The sequence below is a fragment of the Pelophylax lessonae genome (assembly GCF_965119305.1).
Source record: "Pelophylax lessonae genome assembly, chromosome: 8".
In the NCBI taxonomy this organism is placed as follows: domain Eukaryota; kingdom Metazoa; phylum Chordata; class Amphibia; order Anura; family Ranidae; genus Pelophylax; species Pelophylax lessonae.
The window spans coordinates 143685525-143699056 of record NC_138775.1 but is presented as its reverse complement, the minus strand read 5'-3'; the positions used below and the strand labels follow the sequence as shown (position 1 = coordinate 143699056).

Sequence of the window (13532 nt, the reverse complement as noted above, 5' to 3'; positions counted from 1 at the left end):
GTAATTGTCAATGATGTTATTTTGATGGATTACCTAATAAACCTCTGCAAAAGTAAATTATTCAGTGGTCTTATTCAAACCACTGGTGTATTCATTTATTTCTCTATTACACTTCCATTCAGTGGCTTACATAGCAAAACCTGAACTACAGATAACAAAAAATGGCTCAAATATTGCAAGTGGTGCTCCCAGTTTTGAACATTGTCATTACTGATCTTTGTTTACTCATAATTAGTAGTTTCTACCCCTTTAACCACTTAAGCCCCGGAAGATTTTACCCCCTTCCTGACCAGGGGTTTTTTTTTTGCGATTTTTTACTGCATGACTTTAACGGACAATTGCGCGGTCGTGCGACGCTGTACCTAAACGAATTTGATGTCCTTTTTTTCCCACAAACAGAGCTTTCTTTTGGTGGTATTTGATCACCTGTGCGATTTTTTGATCATGCGCTATAAACAAAATAGAGCGTCAATTTTGCAAAAATAACAATATTTTTCACATTTTTTTATATGAAATTGCCAAAAAAATGTAAAATCAAAATTTTTTAACATTTTTGGCCAATTTGTTTTATGCTGCATATGTTTGGTAAAAAAAAATAATCGCAAAAAGCGTATTTTGATTGGTTTGCGCAAAAGTTATCGCGTTTACTAACAAAGGGAAAGATTTTTGTCATTTTTGGCGGTTTTTTTTAACGAGTAATGGCGGCGATCTGCGATTTTTTTTTTTTTGCGGGACTGCGACATTGCGGCGGACAGATCGGACCCTTGACTGACATTTTTGACACTTTTGGGGTTACCAGTGACATTACTGCAGTAATCAGTGCTATACATATGCACTGTTACTGTAAAAATGACACTGGCAGGGAAGGGGTTAACTGTATTGGAGAGGGAGGGGTTAAGTGTGTCCTAGGGGCATGTTTCTAACTGTGATTGGACATGGCTACTAGTGTAAAAACAGAGATAAACGGTCCTACATAGTAGAACAGTCTGATCTCCATTTTTACACAGGGGAGAATGACAGGCGGCTTGTTTACATTAGCTGCCTGCCTTTCTCCCTTCCCGGCGAACGATCGCGAGTGACTGGCGGACATCGGGTCCACCGGTCACACGCACTGACTTGTTAGGGAACGAGCCGGGGCGGGCGCGCGCTCGGCCGCTATTGGCTCACAAGGGAGTGACAGGCTAGTGATGTACTGGTACGTCACTTTGCCTGGCCGGGGCTGACCGTCGCAGTATATGTACTTGCGGCGGTCGGCAAGTGGTTAAAAGAAGCTCACCCACTTAAAAAGTTGCCCCATGCAGAGTTCAGTTCCAGATCAGTTATCTGCACTTCTGCTGCTGATCCTAAATGCTCAAAATAGTTAAACACTGATAGTGGGACTTTCTGCCCATTATTACTCAAGTATGATTTTTAGTCATTACCTCTCGATTAGTTGCCTTATTGTAAGCTTTTTTCATTACCCTGTCCGCATCCTGACTAATCTTTGTTCTCTGATTTGGCTCTGACACTTACTTGCCTAGCTATGACCTTGTCGCCATGACAGAGACCTCTGGTCTCTATCTGCCCAGGCATAATCAATTTCACACTTCAGCTGTGGAAAATGGAAAGATTAGCTGAAATGTACTTATTCTACCTTGAGAAGAGGCATTAAAGGCGAAGTGCAGGAATTTAAAAAAATAAATACACATACTTACCTTCCTAAAATACTTATTATCTATCCGCGCTAGGATAATGTGCTCACCTGTGAATATTATAAACATTAAAACGTCAATAAATAAATTAAAAAAAATATATATATATATATTATATATATATATACACTGTTAATAGACAAATACAATTAGAGCTGTCGCTGTTTACAAGGTTCTACATCCTTAAGGCTACATTCACACCTGAGCGTAGCGTTTTTGCGCGTTTTTTACTGCGATTTTACCACTATTTTTACCGCGATTTTACTGCGATTTTTACCGCGATTTACAGGCCTTTTTGTGCAGGCGTTTTTAGATTGAATAGAAACCAATGGAAAACGCCTGTAATCTTCCCAAAAAGAAGCTCATGTACTTTTTTGATCGTTGGGCGTTTTGCTTACAGCATCAAAACGCTCAGATATGAACAGGGGCCATTGAAATGAATAGGATTTGTCTTGTTGGGCGTTTTGAGAGCTGATCCTAGAGCAGAAAAACTCCCCAAAAACGCCCCAAAACGCCTAGATGTGAACGGAGCCTAAGAAATTCTATACAAACTCACAGTGCTGCCCTCCTCCAACAAATGCTAATTACTCAATGTATAAATCACAAACATAAACAGTTCATATGTGATCAGTGTCCATTGCAGTATTCTTCAAACTGTGCTTACTGGAATATGACAGATAGTGCAGTCTTTAAACCTTTAGTGAATCTGTGCAGTGACTTTTTGGAAAGGTAGTGCAAAATCACAGTGTCATGTTCCCCTCCTGTGTGCCCGCACTCACCAACAGCTGTGGAATCTTATGCAAAGCATTAGGAATCAACCAGTCTCAAATTGCAGGTCTCTTTAACGTTCATAGGATCTGTGCTTCTCTTCTCTCCACTGCTCCTCCAATGTGATTGCCAGGGTTCAGTAGCTAGTATATTTCTTACATGTGAATGGATAGAAAAAGGGGTCCACAAAGCATAATTCCATTTAACCACTTGCTGACCTACAGCAGTTTTACTACTACAGGGCATCAGCTCTGTGCAGGATTACATATTCGCACGTGATCCCGCACCTCCGCCTGCAGGGGGCGCACACACCACCGGCGGGCAGCTTCTGCTGATTCTTCACAGCAGCAGCAGATCTGCAGGTGCCCGGGCACTCAATGTCTTCCAGCTACCGTTGATCGTCATTAAACAACATACAATAGAACAGAGATCTGCCTATGTAAACAAGGCAGATCGTCATTCTGACAGGAGAGTGAAAGGTATGGATTCTGTGCTCCGTTGATTGCCCTAGATGTTTAACCTCTCCCCAGTCAATGGCATTAGTACAGTGACTTTGCATATTTTTAGCACTGATCACTGTATTAGTGCCACTGGTTACCATAAAATGTTAGTGTCTGATTGTCGCAGGCCCACTATAAGTCACTGATCACCGCCATTACTAGTACAAAAAAAATAAATAAATAAATATATACCATACTGCAGGGCTCAAAATTTCAAGTCCTGAGCTACTAGCCAGGCCTTAAGGGATACTCGCCACTACTTGCCCCACCTAACCCCTACCCTGCCCTGCCCCTAAATGCGCCCTCAAAAAATTATTTTAGAAAATTACACTGTTAAATGCTTTTGCATGACTGCGGAAGTTGCACAAATAAATATTAATAACAGTGTGATTGTATGTGCGTTTTACCTGGATTTTAGGTGCATTTCTATTGAATTCTATTACACAGTGCGTTTTCTGAAGCCGCATCAAAGATGCAGCATGCAGGACTTTAAAGCGCTTTCATGAAAACGCACTTTGTAATAGAAATTCAATAGAAATGCACCTAAAATCCAGGTAAAACGCACATACAATTACACTGGCCAAACCACAGTTCACCAGTTATTAGGGATAAGAGAGTGAATAGGGGGGGGGGGGTCTGGGTTGTAATAATATATGTTAATGAAGAGCAGAGTGAAGGGCTGTAGAGAAAGTGCTAAGGCTGTATTTTGGGACAGGACAGGGTCAGCTACATGGCTGCTTGGAATGCTCAGAGCTGGGACCAGAGGCTGCAGGACATACAGTACAGATTTATGGAGGGGAGAGCTGAAAGATAGAAGTATATGAAGGGTTAATGTGAACAGAGGACTTATGATTGTGCAGGGAAGATAAAGACAAGTGCGAGGAGAAAGTGAAAGTAACCTGGCCAAGTAGAACAAACCAACAGGGGGGGGGGGGGGGAGAGCTTGGAAGAAGAGAAGTGATTAACGGCTGCAGGAGAGATAAGTGGCTGGAATGGAGGAGTCCAGAAATCATGCATTGTGCTGCTGCAATAACAGGAGGGAGAATGACATTCACTCCTGTCAGGCAGGTGAAAGCAGAAGCTCCTAGTGCGCCCCCTCCCCCCTCATCACAGATATGGACACTGCCCACCCCTGCACGTCCAGACAGTGTTCTGTTTCTTCCTCTCCTTGCTCGCATTCAGTCATTTATCACTCGCAAAATGCGAGAAGGCGAGTGAAAAATTTGAGGGCTGCCATACTGTTTAGACGCTATAATGTTCACGAAAACCAATATATGCTATATATATGCTACTGCTGCACGCCTTTTAGGGCCCTGATGATTGTACAGAAGCCACCTTGTGGGCGTTGTCAGATCAGATTCTGAGCAGAAGTCCCTTGAGGAGATCTGGCCATTGATACAGGATCAAATTCATCGCTCAAAGCTCTTGTGACATGATCAACTGTAAAGCCTCCCCTGGGGTCAAGCGCCCTTGAGCCCATTGCGAGCCAAGGACTCCTCCCCAGCCCAACTGGCTGGCATCCAACAATTGTCTAGTGAAGAGGAAGAAGGGACTTCCTGACCCATAGGGACCGAGACGGTAGCCACCAGAGGCAAGAGATGATCGTGGACCGCTCCAGACGCATCTGAGCATCCACGGAAACAGGAGACTCGTTCACATTGATAGAAATATGGTCCGCAGAGGCCCCATATGGAACTCGTAGCATACAGTATTGCTTTGAAGGTAACCACAATCAGACCCCTGGACCAGCATGCAGTACACAATGTGTCCGATGGGATGAACTCCTTGGCCTGCACTGAATGTATAATTCGGTTTAGATACTCCAAGCGCTCGGACAAAGTCAGCGCTGACTTTTGGAGGTTCAAGATCCAACCGAAGTCCTGTAGGGAGCATGTGATGACTACCACACTGTTGATAATTTTTGGGGCACTGGTGTGCTGCTATGGTGTGCTAACTGATGAAGGAATTGTGACTATAAATGTAGTGAATTGCTGCTACCATTATATATTGTAACTATGACTAAAGCCTCGTACACACGCAACGAATTTCCGCCGACCGGTCGTCCGTCTTTTGTCCAGAGTGTGTGTCTGTTGGTTGGAATGTGCTCTAGACCAGTGGTCCCCAACCCTGGCCCTGAGGGCCCACTAACAGGCCAGATTTGCAAGATAACTGATATACATCCCAGGTGATATAATTTGCTGCTCAGTGATTGCAGTATTCTAGTCTGCATCTCTCCAAGGTAATACTTAAAATCTGGCCTGTTAGTGGGCCCTGAGGACCAGAGTTGAGGACCACTGCTCTAGACTGCACACAAATTTTCCAGTACGACAGAATTCTACTTCAGAAGTGATGTCATGTGTTGGATTGCTTTCTATGTGTTCTTTTATCTCTTAGCATGCCTAGTCTTACTCATAAGATTTTTCCCCATCAAAATCTGTACTAATGGGACGAAAATCGGACGTGTTTTGACGGAGGACAAAAATTTTAATGCCTGCACACCAGGATTTTGTCAGCCGAAAAGTCAGAGTCGGTTGTCAAAAGCACCATACTACCAAGCCGAAAATCGGCAGATCGAAATTTCCCGGCCGAATTTCTTATCGTGTGTACGGGGCTTTAGTGAAATGGTGCGCTGTTCAAATATAAATCAAACTCATATCTACAGTGTGCATCAGGACCAAGCAAATCTGCACCGTAGGAGCAGGCCATCCAGGTAACCGATTACAGCAAGCCCTGGTTGTCCCAGCGAGACAAGGACCAAGCCGAACTGTGGTAAGTACCCAGGGAGCAGAGGCTACACCAAAGGGGAAGTGCCACAAACTGATAATGCCAAACCAGATGGCAAAGCGGCAACTCTAGCAGCTCTCACAGAAAGGAATGTGCAGGGAAGAGTCCTTGCTGTCTAGGGAGGCCAGGAAATCCTCCAAAGGAAGAGAGGCTACTACCGAGCAAACAGATTACATAAAGAACTCGTGAGCCCACACAAAATGCTTGCAGGGCCCTGAGATCAATGATCAGATGAACCTCATCCTTCTTTGGAACTGCAAACAGATTGGAGTAAAATCTCCGGCACCGCTCTAACTCGAGCAACAAGACAATCACTCCTTGAAGGAGAAGGTCCTGCACAGCCCAGTACAGGTCTTGTTTGTGTGCCGGTGAGAGCCACAGACTGGAGAGGAAAATCCTGTCCAGTGGAGAGGGACAAAATTTAATTTTTTAACAGGATACAATGATTTTGCAGACCCCATGTCGGGAAGGAGGGGGGTCTGCGGGCTCGAAAACCAGCTAAGGTGACTGCCCAACCTGGAGAACAAACCTCATGCTGAGGACTCATCTGTGGGGCTTGGAGGGCTTTTGGGACTAGGACGCTTGGCACCACCTGCAGGATCTGGAAGGACATGGAGCCCGTAGCTGAGGAACCAGGGGAACAAAAATCTGCTTATATGCCGCAAAGGCAGACCTAGGAGGAAGGAATGATGAAGGTACTCTAGGCACCTGAAAGGGTCTGATAATGGGTCTTAATAATGTTGCCCCAAACAGACTTCCACCCTAGGAGGGAAGGTCTGCCAGGACCAGATACAGGAGTCTAGTCAGCAGACCAACAGAGTCAATGGACCCTTCAAAGCACCAGTGCCAAAACAGAAAGCTTGGAGGCGGACCTGCAACAAGGGGATTGCCACAAACATACTTACATTTCTGGGCCAACTGGTCCACCAGTACCACAAACACATAGGGCACTAGACTAGCAAGCAAAGATTGTCGCAGTTCCTTGGCACATTCAGTTAGTGTCTGAAATACTAGGACCATGGGCAACATAGGCAATAGCGCCCAACCAGAGCAGGAGCACATTGAACGCGACATCGACTCCACCCTGTGGATGCAGGATTCTTAAACGTGTGGGGATTCTTCCACCAGGCTCCCCGTGGCCTTGTGGCGCTTAGGCCTAGGGAGATCCACCACAGAGGGGGAAGTCCACTTCATAGAAGGGCCTCCTCAAAGGAGAAGTGCACTACAAGGCATTTGCTGAGTACAACCGACGTCTCGTTCCCCACTCTGTAAACCAGTTTGTTAAACCAAGCTGGGTAAGGTTTTGCCTTTATAAGACTGGAGACTAGGAAGGGGGACCTACCAGCTGTGACATCATAAGGTGGCCACCTATCACAGTGCTGCCCATGCAGGCCACGGTCTAAATTTGCAAGCCACCCAGCTGCAAGGAGGGTGCCCAGCAGGCAGCCAGAAGATGGGTCACTAGGCACCCCCGCGCTTAGCAGTACATGGACAAGGGCATTTAAAAGCTCACCCATGAAGGACCCACACTTGCACTCCCGCAATCTCAGGGCCCATACAACCCAAGAAGGGGGAGGGAGGCTAGCTGATCTCTCAGGCAATATGGCCGCCGTCAGCCACATGGAGGCTCCTGGAATCACACAGTCGGATGCAAAGGGAAGGGAATGCATATCCACCCGACTAACCAGGTGTTCAACGGTAGAACATGGGAAAAGTGACGACCTTGCCAGACGAAGGAGGTGTTCTAGTAATGAATGACCAAACCCCAAAACCCACCACTGCCCCAGGGTGACAAAAAAGGAACCAGAGTCCACCCAACCTGCAGCCAGGGATAAGAGGGCAAGTGTGGAAGAGAGGCAGGGCACAGACCCCCATTGCCCTGGGGTGGAGGAGAACCTGCCAGACTGACCACCCCAGGGAGTACCCGCGCCACGCACCACATCCGGAGAGGGAAGGGATGGGGCATCTACTTACTGATCCAGTGGAACTTCAGGTAAGGCTCCCATGACAGGTCCTCCTCTTCCCCGAAGTGGGGGGGCTGGTGGCCAGGGTAACACTGTGACACAGACTGTGGGTGCCCAGACATGTGTGTCCCCATGAGACGTTTAACTCCCTGGCCGCCTCGGTCCAGGATGGGGCATGTCGCATCCGATTTGGCATGGAGCCAGCAGTCTGCATTTGCTTGCTGACCAGACTGGGGTTACCACTGGATCTAGGATATCCAGGCAATCACCCAGCCTGGCTGTTGATAGAAAATCTCTGTAGAAAAAAATCCAGGAAAAAAGCCCAGAAACAAACAAAAAAAAAAAGAATGTGGCACCACATGTCCCAGCAGGGAACCAGGTTCTAACTCCTAAACACTGGGCAAAACAACTTGCTTGCCTATAACAGAGAGGGGAGTTTTATACCAGAAGGACTGCCCCTAGGAGGTGCCAAGCTCTTTTATGCCTAGTGTCCTACTCCTGAAGGTGGCGCTATAAAGCCCTGTTCTTTCAAGATTAAAGAAGAAAGGCTGTGTCCCTCAATGAATGTAAGTGAAAACATTTTTGCAAGACGCTATCACCAAAAGAAAGCCTTGTTTGTCCTTAAACTATCTCAAGCAATAACAAAGTTATTACTGAATAAACAGGTCCATGGCAGAAATGCTTAAATGCTCTAGTACAGGGGTGTCAAACTCAATTTCATTGCGGGCCGCATCAGTATTATGTTTGCCCTCAAAGGGCCGGTTAGATCTGTAGGATTAGATGTCCAGAGCACCCTTACATGAGCTGTCAAGAGCCCCCCCACCATAAGAAGTCAAGAGTCACCCACCATTCCTTACATCGCAATGCACCCCTCTTACCTTGTGCTGCTGCCAGGAAAAAGATGCGGGTGGATCTGGGAAGAAGTGCAGGGTCTGGAGGAGAACCAGAGGAGGGCTGGAGTCAGCTTCCAGAGTCTGCTGCATGCTGAGACCCAGGGAGGCAGAGGCAAGGTGGTTCGGTTGCACAGAGAGGTGCAGGATCTGTAGGAGTTCTGCCCTCCTCTCTGCTGTGGACTGCTGAGAAGGAAGGGGGGGGTAGGGGGGGAAAAAGATGAGCCTTTCTGCAGCTGCACAGAGGAGTGCAGGATCTGGCAAAGGAGTTCTGTTCTCTCTGCTGCCGACTACAGAGACAAGGTGGAGGCAGAGACAAGGGGGGTGCTGCAGGAGAGGTGCAAGGGCCACATTAAATGGCCTGGTGGGCCACATTCAGCCCGCGGGCATTGTGTTTGACACCTGTGCTCTAGTACCTACATAGGTAGAGGGTTTACTGGTATGACAGCTTAAGTGGTTAGAATTTTAAATCCATTTTTGATTACACAGACTACATACATATAGATCAGTGTTGCTCAACCTTTTTTTTAGTCAAGGCACCCTTTAAATTATGGACTGTCTCGAGGCATCCCATTCTAAAATGTAAAAAAATATTCTGATAGTTTTACATAATGCAGCAACATCCACACATGTAGGGCGTCCAGCATTATAGGTAATTTATTCTTCCAAAGCACACTTTTTCACACTGGTACTGATTGTTATTCCAATGCTTCTCTTCTCTCTCAATTTTTCTCCATCACTCAGCTAATGTGACCCCAGTGCTGATGGATGGGGGCAGGGGAGGGTCAAATAAGGAAGCTGTGCAGGCTACTGTCTGCCTCCTTATAAACCGATGATGTCATTGGTTGTTAGGACACTGGCAGCTAGAAGGTTGTAATGGTGCACAATAAAAATCTGTGACTTAGTGTAACTAAAAGTCAGATTTTTTCTACTCACTGGCTTGTATACAATTTTTAGTCAATGTTTAGGCATTTTTACAAGGCACCCCTGAGGATACCTCTGGGCATCCTGATTGAAAAAGGCTGATACAAAACCTACCTTGGAAGTTTGGATCCTACTGGTTACAGAAAGCACAGAGAAAGAAACATACACCAGGTATTCTTCAAAAGGTAAACTCACCCACAACAGTGACAAACTGTCTGGAAATTAGCTGCAGTGAATATACAACTCATACAACAAATTAAGGAAATTGTGTAAAATGTATTTACAGATGCAGTTTTTGTGAAAATGCTTAGCAGTTTGCCTGCTGGCTTAATTACTTGCTACCAGAACTTGTCAGGTGCATTTATAATGAATCAACATAATCCCCTGAGAAAACTAAGGAAAACCTGGTATGAGATGCATGGATCATGCTACACGATATGCCATTTTTCAATCTTAATTTGTGAGTATCATACATTGATATATTCTGCCAAGTGTAATCTGGTCTGCACTTGTTCACCTGCAGCTTTGTTCTTACTCATCTCTATTTGCTGTGCATAAGGGAGCAGCACAGGGGCAGGACAATGTTACAAGAGATAAGGAAGAGTTCAGTTTATCAGTCAATGTCTCTGGTCCTATCACTCACCTAGCAGTTTAAATTGCATGACATGGTGGCAGTAACTGGGTTTGAAAAGGTTACATTTTTAAGTACAGGATTGTGCTGTGGCTCTCTGCATTTGTGGACCCACTTCAACAAAAAGGAGAATGAAGAATTGACTGTAATTGTCCATCTTAAAGTATAACTAAAGATGAAACTTTTTTTTGTTCAGTTTTGGATAGAGTGGAGAGGGTTTAGAACCCCTATCAGTTTTTCATGCTGTCTGTACACCCATTAAGGAGATTGACCCTTTCTATTTGTCCGGTTTACCGTCATCATTAAAAGTAAGAAAAAAATCCCAAAGTTTGAGTAGTCCCCAAAAAATTGATAGGAGGGAAATCTTTCAATGAGGGGCCCCAAGGAATTCCATTAATTTGTAGGGATTTCCTCTCACTTCCTGTTTGGTTATGGGACGGGAAGTGAAATCTCTGCAATAGAACAAAGATGGTAAAAAAAATCTCACAGGGATTATAACCCTCCCTTGCTGTATCCAAAATGAAAAAAAAAAAAAAAGTTTTGCCTGTGGTTCTACTTTAACAAATAGAGGCAAGGTATTGTATAATTGCAGATTATTTTACCAGCTTGGTGTTAAAATTTCCTATTCTGTTTTAGGCCTCATGCACACTGGACGGTTTGCCATCTCTCCTAGATGCCATTCCTCCTGGAAGGAGCATTTTGGCAGACACTGGGACATTAATTAATTTAATTGACCAGAATAATAATTCACTCTGGCCATTGAAATTATTAATGGTTAAGTGATAACGCACCTAGTGTTAATGCGCGGTATTCTTATGCCAAAATGCCTCTGCTCCTGGATGCACTGGCTGTGGGTTTTTTCTGCCTCAAAATGCCCATGCCTCTATGTGTGCATGGAGACACAGACTAACATGCCAGGACGTTTAGAGGCAGAAAAATAAAAGAAAACGTTAGACGCCCCTAACTGCTATGTTAAAAATGTCCAGTGTGCAAGAGGAACTTTCTACGCCAGAAGACTGTCATCTCACATACCAGCAGCTTCACTCAGACACTGCCAACACCTTGTAAATCAGTGATCTATCAGCTAGGATCCTCTTGTCAGGTGTAGTATATGATCCTGGTATTATTTATAAAGAAACTAAGCCCCTGTTCACATCGGAGCGAATTTTCAATGGCGATGTTCAAATCGGTGCAACGTCAATTTGCGGTGCCGCATCGATTTGAAAAAGTAGTTCCTGCACTACTTTTGGCGATTTCTGGTGCGACTTGCATAGACATCTGTGCATTAAACCGCACAGAGGTCATCTAAGTCACACATGAAGTCGCACTGACATGTGGCTTTGAAATCATGAGATTTCAGATGAAGTTGCACGATTTCCGAGCTGCATTCAATGAGAACAAGGGCTAATAAGGGGTTCCCCTTAGTCCAGGCCCTTTTCCCATTGGCACTAGAATGTGTCATATACTTTTTTGTTTTGTACGATTTTTTTTTTTTTTTTATCGCAGGCAAAAAAAATCACAACTAGTAGTAAATGTTTATTTTACACAAAGAACATACTGTTATACATATTATACTTGGGATAAAAATCAAATAACACATTGATTTAATAGTTAGGAATGCATTAAAAGAAAAAAAGTACAGTTTTCAGAGTATATTATTGTAGACCAACACAATTACTGGAAAGTCTATGAATTAGAGTGTGTGAGAGTGGGGGAGTGTGTGTGTGTCTCTCCATATATACCAGGCATGCCCTACCTTGAAGATTCCCACAATAGAGTATAATGAGTACTTTACCAGGCATATTGCAAATGTTCCTTCTCCTTTGCTGCATTGTTTTGCATACAATATGGAATTGTCCTACAGCAGAAGCTACATTATAGAACTGTCCCAAAGTTATTGTTTAGTATTCAAGAAATAAGTAGGATATTAAAAGAGATGCCAGATTCTCTCTTTTCTACCTTCATTAGCATTGTCCTAGTATGGGCTCCTCCTTATGGAAGGGCCACTGCTTGCATCTCCGCCCACTACCTCCTATTACTGGTATTTGTTTACAGCATTACAGAAGCCAAAAATGAAACATATTAGCTTTGTCATAGTCCACGTTATTTACACAGTAGTAAGGCTCCTTTCACACGGCCGCTCCGCTGCTTTCCGTGTGTCCGCAAATCATCCTATTTTTTGCGGATGATTTGCGGACATCAATGTAAGTGAATGGCACTGCGGATGTCAGCGGAATACCATCCGCTGACATCCGATTTTCCTCCTTTCAGTTCTGTTCCGTTTTTACGAATGGAACAGAACCCCAAAAATCCGCTGACATCCGCAATGCCATATACTTACATTATGTCCGCATATCATCCGCAAACGGATGGGATGATATGCGGGCACACGGAGCGGATGACACAAATGTCATCCGCTCCGTGGAAAAAAAAAAAAAAAAAGTCCCGCTGCGGACTACAGTAGCGGAGCGGCCGTCTGAAAGGAGCCAAAGAGACTTAGTCATGCACTAAATTGAGGACCTCAAAAGATCATAAAGAGAATAAGATGAATCCTAGCCAAATACCAGCACTCATTGTAAGAAAAAGTGTCATCTATAGCGAACAGCTAAGCAGACACCAACATGTACACTTTCTGCCACAAGTGATGTTCTTTTACCATTATCATTCAATTTTCAAATTGTTAATAAATACAATATGTTGAAATAATTCAGGCCCCTTATAAAATAATAATATTAAAGTAACAATAAATACACTACACTTTAGGATAAGTTATAAATTACATTTTTCCTAGGCTGTTTTAGTCAAGCTATGTCTGTTCCCCCTTGTTTGACATCAAGATGTGTCAAACTAGTTGGCAAAAAGGAAACCTAAAAGGAAAATTCTCCTCTACAAAAAAACTGCCTATGCAGATAAAAGGCACCTGTAGATTAATCTCTTCTGGACCGCCCCATGCAGATATACAGTGGCAGTGCGGCCCTCCTGCATGAAATCACGTACCTGTATGTGATTTAGTGAACAGGGTCTGGGGTGTGCACGCTGCCAGTGACCCGCTCCTGCTGTGATTGGACACAGCGGGTCTGGCGGACCCGATATTCACCGACACCTAGTGATCTTTCTCTGTAAACAAGGCAGACCTCCGTTCTGTGAGAGGGAAAAAAGGAGATCTTGTGTTCCAGCTAAGCAGGAACACGGATCTCTCTCTTCCTCCAGTCAAAGCACCTCCCCCACACAGTTAGAAAGCACTCCCTAGGAGCACATTGAACACTTTGATTGCCCCTGATGTTAACCCCTTCAATGCCAGTGTCATTAGTACAATGACAGTGCATTTTTTTTTTAGCGCTGATCAATCTATTGGTGTCACTGGTCCCCAAGAAGTGTCA

General features: G+C 44.6%; 1 long non-coding RNA gene across 1 annotated transcript; it reads right to left on the bottom strand.

The window, feature by feature from the left end:
• Nucleotides 1-11675: 11675 nt before the first annotated feature.
• On the bottom strand, nucleotides 11676-12966 carry LOC309561861. Its single transcript, XR_014225601.1, has 2 exons — nucleotides 12649-12966; nucleotides 11676-12278 (listed from the first exon to the last, which is right to left on the bottom strand). It is a non-coding gene; the product is annotated as an uncharacterized lncRNA (long non-coding RNA).
• Between the last annotated feature and the right edge of the window lie 566 nt (nucleotides 12967-13532).